General features: G+C 34.7%; 1 long non-coding RNA gene across 1 annotated transcript; it reads left to right on the top strand.

Moving 5' to 3' along the window:
- Positions 1–4,105: 4,105 nt before the first annotated feature.
- LOC143647962 (uncharacterized) lies at positions 4,106–6,347 on the top strand. Its single transcript, XR_013158281.1, has 3 exons — positions 4,106–4,191; positions 5,920–6,024; positions 6,236–6,347. It is a non-coding gene; the product is annotated as an uncharacterized LOC143647962 (long non-coding RNA).
- Positions 6,348–6,811: the final 464 nt, after the last annotated feature.

Below are 6,811 nucleotides of genomic sequence, written 5' to 3'. Positions count from 1 at the left end.
AGTCTCTATGTATATTTGACATGTAATAATAGTTAAACCATATAATTCTGTCCTTTTTAGAGGCCAGATAAGAGCCTTGATTGTTGGATCAGAAATTTTTGTACCCAAGTCACAAAGCATACTCTACAAAGGATTAAAATCACCTCTTAATCCCTAATGGAAAGTGAACAAAAAGGAATGTCTGCTATGATTCAGTCCCTTTTATGTGTACGCATGCTCATTTAATGCTAAAAATAATGATATTATTTTCTGGATCTGGAAATTGAACCTTAGTATCAAGAATGACATTGAAATGTAGTTATTTTGATCCTCAACTGAGAGATGAAGAAACTGAACTAAATTTGAGTACTAGAAGTTATGAACAGGGTTATAGGTAATAGCATCATTTGTAATAGAAAACAAACCTGGAAAATATTCAAATGTAAGGAAAATAGGTGAATCAATTGTGGTATACATATCTGTTTTAGTTTTCTTTACTGCTCAAAGCAAATATCATAAGATGGGTTGGCTTAAAAATGGGAATTTATTCACTCATAGTTGGGGTCCAGAAGAATGTCCAAAAATCAAGGCATCATCAGGGCCATGCTTTCTTCCTCAATGTTGGCTGCTTTGATACCTGGCTCCTCTATTACATGGCAAGCCACATGGCAGTGTCTCCTGGTTTCTCCTATCTCTTCCAGGTTTTGTTGCTTTCAGTTTCTTCTTTCCATGGCGTTCTCTTTCTCTTCCTGTATTTGTTCCCTTTATAAAGGACTCTAGTAGCAGAAATAAGCCCCAACTTGAATGAGATGGGTCACACCTTAACTGAAGTAGCTTCATTAAAAGGTTCCACTTACAATGGCTCCACCCCCACAGGAATGGATTGAATTTGAGAACATGTTTTTCTGGGGTGCATGCAGTTCTGAACCACCACATTATCCAATGGAACAGAACAAAACAATGAATTAAAAAAAAATACAGCCATCCATATCAACATGAATGACTCTAACATGGTGTTGAATGCAAACTTGAAACCACAGAAAAGTATGATTGTATTAATATAGAGTACAAAAACATGCAAGATGAAACAATATGCTATTTGGGGACACAAGATACATAGTAAAACTTTAAAGAAAAGCAAAGGAATAATAGATACACAAATTCCTTTCAAATGGGGAGAGAGGGATTTGGGATAGGGCACCCAGAAGTCTTGATAACGTTCTATTTTTTAAGCTGTATTGTGTTAAATTTTAGTATTGCTTTAACTGTACATATGCATTACCCATTTTACAACAAGAAAATAGAAAAAGGAAGACAGAGTAATTAACTTATAATACTCTCAATTCGGTGCCCTGCTGACCATGCTACAACAGCCGTGAATGTTTCCCAAAACTGCTGTCACTTCTACAAATAAGCAGAAATCTTGGTGTAGACACTGAAAATGAGATATGGAGGGCTGAGTATAAGCAAAAATATATTACATATGGATGCATAGAAGAGAGTTTATATTTTATTTTTAACCCTGGCTCTGGCTTGATAATTCACTTCACTGTGCATTTAGTCCTTTTACTTTTCTATAGATGTAGAGTTTTAAATAGTGCCCTTCAACAGTCCAAATGAGAATTTAGACAATTTATCAAGACATACTGCATAAACCTTGCCCAAAGACCATAGATTTAGGCAAATAAAATATTATAATAGAGTTTTAAAGACTGGAAACAAATTGATGACTAATGCAATTATAAGGTTAAATTTGTAGAACACTATGCAGTATCATAATCTTAATCATAATCTTGGTTTTGAAAATCACCAGGATGGGGATGAGGTCTGTATCGTTCTCTTAAAATTGTGCCAATAAAGAATTATAAAATAAGTGTGTGATATAAATGCTTCAAATACTAAAATAGAGTCTGTCTTTGTAGCAATTTCTAGATTTTCATGTTTATTTAGGAAAAGCATTCTGGAGATTATTTTATTGGAGAGAAAAATTAAATATTATTTTAATAGCTTTGGTACACCTATGAACAAACTTTTCATATTTCTACTGATCAAAGCAAAGGTGATAAAATGGGAATTTGCTTTGAACTAGTTATTGCAGAAGATCTTTGAGCTAAGAATTAGAGGACCTACTGTTTAAAATCACAGATTTACTGCCTGTCTTTGCGCTTTATTTGGATTATCACTAGTGAAATTTTAGGGGGATAGATTGCTTCAAAGGTCCCTTGGTTTTGTGGTTCTTTTCTCCAGAACAAGTCACACTAATGAGATTCTTTTCCCCCTTAAACTCAGTGTCCTTGTAGCTGTCTTGGATTGGTGGTTTTTCCAGCTTGGTGCTCTGTATTGCAGACCCACTCTACTCTCCCTATTGTGGGCATTGGAAAGATGCCCTTCAGTCCTCTCCCATTGTGATTGGCCAAGAGCCTGGAACCAGAAACTGGTCCATATCTCTGTTCCTACAAAGCCATTTCCCCTATGCAGCTGCTGAACTTAAATGCCGAATTCTACTAGTGAGTGGTGACTAGTACTAGTGGTGACTGGCCCCCTGGCCATGCAGCCAACTGCTACTTACAGTTTGAGGCTAAAATATAAGCGTTCTAATGCCTAATCTCAGCTTCATCCCAATTCACTTCTGCTGTCAGTTCTCTGATTCTTCCTCCCTTCCTCCTTTCCTCATTTGCTTCCTTCTTCCTTTTGTTCCTGTAAAAATGCAAAATATCCATTCATTCCCAATTAAGTGCTATACGTTGACAAGGTGCTAAGGACAAATCCTCTTGTTTATATCTATACAGATGTGTAGAAATTGAGGTTTTGCATGTGGGGGGGAAATGAAAGAAAGGCTCTCAAACAAACAAACAAACAAAACAAGTGATACCAATTCTATTCTTCCACCGTTCCCATAGCTAACAAAATTTCATTTCCCCATCCTTCTTGGGAGTCACCTGCTCCCAAATGCTGCTGTACGTATTTAAATGCTTTTCAAAAATCCCAGCTGACAGTTGTTAGCTGACTATTTTTCTGACATAGCTGCTATCTTTCCCAAGGTTCTTTTGTTTTGGGGTACAGGCGAGGGCACGTATCCAACAGTTAACCTAATATATTTCTGTTATTCTCTTAGGTGCCTTCTTACAGCTCAAACTAGTCCACATTGATTCCTAATGAGAATTTTGGTCAAACACTGAGTGGCAGTAGCAGGTTAATCCTTAGATTTAATCCCTCAGTATTTTCTCTTTGCATTTAAAAGCTCTTTGGGCAAAAGCCAAAGTAGCAGTCAGAATCCAGAGGCACCCAGGGGTAGAGGTTTATGAATGCATGGTGAGCTCATATTATCAGTTCCTATTTTGGTGTTTCAAATTCTCCCTTGGTGTTTAAGGGAATCTTGATAATTAAATGGAAATATTACCTCCTAAAACGTGCGTCTTCATTTCAAAGAAAAGAGTTTTAAAAAGGATTCAATTTTTTGAACTTAGATGAACTCCTTCCCTGTTTCCTTTTCTTTTTTCTTCTGTTTCTTTCATTTTCATTTTTCTCTTCTTTTTCTTTTTTTCTGCATATAATAAAGCTGATTGTTAGAAATATAAATGTCTAGATCTGGAAAATCGTGTCTGCCACAAAATCTGTTTTTCCATTCACAGTAGTGTCAAATTCTCTACCTTGGATTGATCTTGGCTTTGAAATCACAAGTTATAAATTCATGTAAGCCTCCGAATTATACATTGGGACTGAAGCCAGGAGCTCAATAAAATATGAATATACACAATATTTTAAAAGTGTACCCTCAAATGCTTATCCACTACAGATCTTTAACCAGAAAAAAAAATTATAAACACGTATGTTCGGTGCTTGTAGCAATGACATTCATATGCTTTAATGAGAAAATATGTTCGGATGATTATTTTCATACTTTAAATCCTCACAATGACATGGACCTGGAATGTGTGAGCTCACTGGAGAATGAAGAACTTATATAATATATGGTAAAATTTTCCCTTCTAAAGGGATGATGTGGAAGAATATAAACATATATATTTAGGCCCCACAGTGTCGTTGCTCTCTTGTCAAAAGAGCACTAGCAAAGCCAAACACGCTGCTTTATGACATAATGGGGAAGGGTCTGGCATGCCCACACAAACAGGGCATCAAGGGGCTACTTCAGGTTTTTGATTTCCTGCCAAAGAGTGAATAATCTTATAATCAAATGTGCAGCAATAACAGGTCCAGCTGGGAGGATTAAGGACTAAGTATCTATTGGGCTGCCTGATCTCTTTGTTCTTTAGGTTTAGAGTAGGATAAATGAAAAGGGGGAGGCCAAGAGGGAGTGGTTTAATATAGAATAAATTGTCTAAAAGGGATCAGTGAAAGCAGGATTATTGACGAATTGAAGTGTGAGCTAGCTGACTTTTTATTTTAAAACTAAGACAGGGTAGAGGTATGGGGATAAAGTAGGAAATCAGATAAGAAAAACAAAGGATGCAGGCATATTGGCCTTAAGTAGTCTTTTTCTGTTTCTGAGATATCCATGTTCTTGAGCTCTGAGGCAAGATCAATTGAGATTAATCAGTTGTATAGAAAGCATTGTGATCGCATTGTAGGTTTTTAAAGTTTAAATTTGTTTATTGAGCACAATTTGGTTAGCATCAGCTTCTGAAGTTATAGACACCAACACTAGCATAGAAATTACTTTATTTAGCTCCCAGTTGTAAGTTTCTATAGCAACTGGGTCCTATATCAGAAAGCTGAGATTCTAGAGCTCAAATGATGCAGTCAGAGATGGCAATATCGTATTTGGGGGCCTTGCTTGCTTTTTTTTTTTTTTCATTTTTCTTTTTCTTCGTTTTGCAAAGAAGTCTCTTCAATGTGGCTCTGTCTGCTTAGTCATACTTTTAATTACACCTTTGGCTTTGAACTGTCTCCTCTTGGCAGCAGTGTAAAGTATCTATTTTGGTTCTGTTTCGATCCCCATTGATGAGTTAGTATGTTGATGCAGATGCAGAGGAGGTGATGTGATCTGTTTTAAGTACAGTTGAAAATTCTGAATGGTGAGGAAAATGTACACGGTGCCAGATTTAGTTAGTCACTTCAGGCAGAAATTAGGATGTTCATTTAAAAAGGAAACCCAATCTAATTTCTATACTATGCTTTTATTCTGTTTAGAAGTGTAATGTCATGACCCCTTTGAGTATGGGGGATGTCCCTTGGGAAAAAAAGCTTTTTAAAAATTATTTTTAAGTGAACATTTGCTTGTAAGAAAATTGATTGCATTTTCGCGTTTTATAAATACATTTTTTTATGGGGACAAATGGAAATTTTCTGGAGAGCCTTGTTATGGCAAGAGTATGTTTTGTGAGAGTAGTTAAGGCAGTACTGCAGAAAAGCTGGGAAAAAAATAGATACAGCTGGGTTCCAATTGTGAGAATAATCACTACATTAAGAAAAGAAATAAATATAGTAGATTTCTGTCCATGTTTTTGAATAGTTCTTATTCAAACTATGAACCTTGGTTGAAATAAATACATATGTTAAATAATGCCATCTTTCCCATGAAACTCCTTGTTTTATAAGAACTGGCTTTCAGTATTTGAGATAATCACTAACTGGTTTAAAAGCCAGTTAGCAAGAAAATTCTTACTATGTAATATATAGGATACATTTTGGGGAAGACATATATATATATATATATATATATATATATATATATACGTATATTGGGGAATACATCTTCAAAGCAGGAATTCTATGTGTGCCTTGATAAAACAAAGCAAAACAAAAGACTTCCATTTAATATTCAGATTTATTGCTAACTTGGGGCCTATTAACATTTAGAAAATCCAACTTCTAAGAGGCAGCTGCTAGCGATTTTCCAATTATAATTTTGCAATTCAAAGAGAAAATCTTATTTGCCTCTAAAATTCTATACTTGTTTTCTCCTTTCATGAACTTTAGCACAGCCAAAGCATAGTGTATGTGAGAAGAAGGATAAAACAAACCCGCTTCGTGATTGTCTGCAAAAAGTATCACCTCAGATGACCTGGATTCTCTTTGCACTAAGTAAGAAATTATCTTTGATTTTACAACAAATTTCATCATAAAAAAATAGTTTTGATCATCATTATTTATCAGTTATCATTCTCAGTGTCTGTGAGGGACCTGAAAATGTGATCAGTCTGGTTGTTGAGCATCTCTGTATCATTCATTACTTTATGTCTACTATATTGTGATATATCCGAAAGTTATATGTGACGAATTTTTGTTTTCCTAGGCAAGCAGTTTCCAGAGCTCTGCTAAAACTCTGACTAGATGATTCTTTTTGGAACAAACATGCATAGAGGAAACATCTGATGAATGAAGAGCAGTTATTAACTTGTACTCACATTTGTGAACATCAAGGTTTGTGACTCTCCAAAATGGATTCTGCTATGGAGCGTAGATTAAAAAAAAAAGTTTCTTTTAAATTCTTTTTTTTCCTTTTCACATCCATCCAAGATATAATTATTCAACCATTAACTTATAATAATATTTAATTTAAAGCATGGATCATCTAATATAGCAATTTGATTAAAAGAGTTAAACATGTATTAAGAATAATAGTTACCTAGAATATAGGACCTGGAAACAGCAAGTTGAATTTCCCCATAGTTAATGAAGAAAGAAGAACAACAATTGTTGGAGTAGGTAAATTTTAATACAATTTTGTTTTGCTAGCTAAATCAAAACAAGCTAATTTTAAGAATATATTATTCATAAATCAGTTTTTTCAAAATAAAATGATCACAATTGTTTTTCATTAATTTTTTATTGGTGACGTGAAATAATCAAAGGGTTAGATTATCAAAGA

The sequence above is a fragment of the Tamandua tetradactyla genome, chromosome 10 (genome assembly GCF_023851605.1).
Source record: "Tamandua tetradactyla isolate mTamTet1 chromosome 10, mTamTet1.pri, whole genome shotgun sequence".
Taxonomy (NCBI): Eukaryota; Metazoa; Chordata; class Mammalia; order Pilosa; family Myrmecophagidae; genus Tamandua; species Tamandua tetradactyla.
Note: the sequence above shows the minus strand (reverse complement) of the source record. Positions and strands in the feature narration are given on the sequence as shown.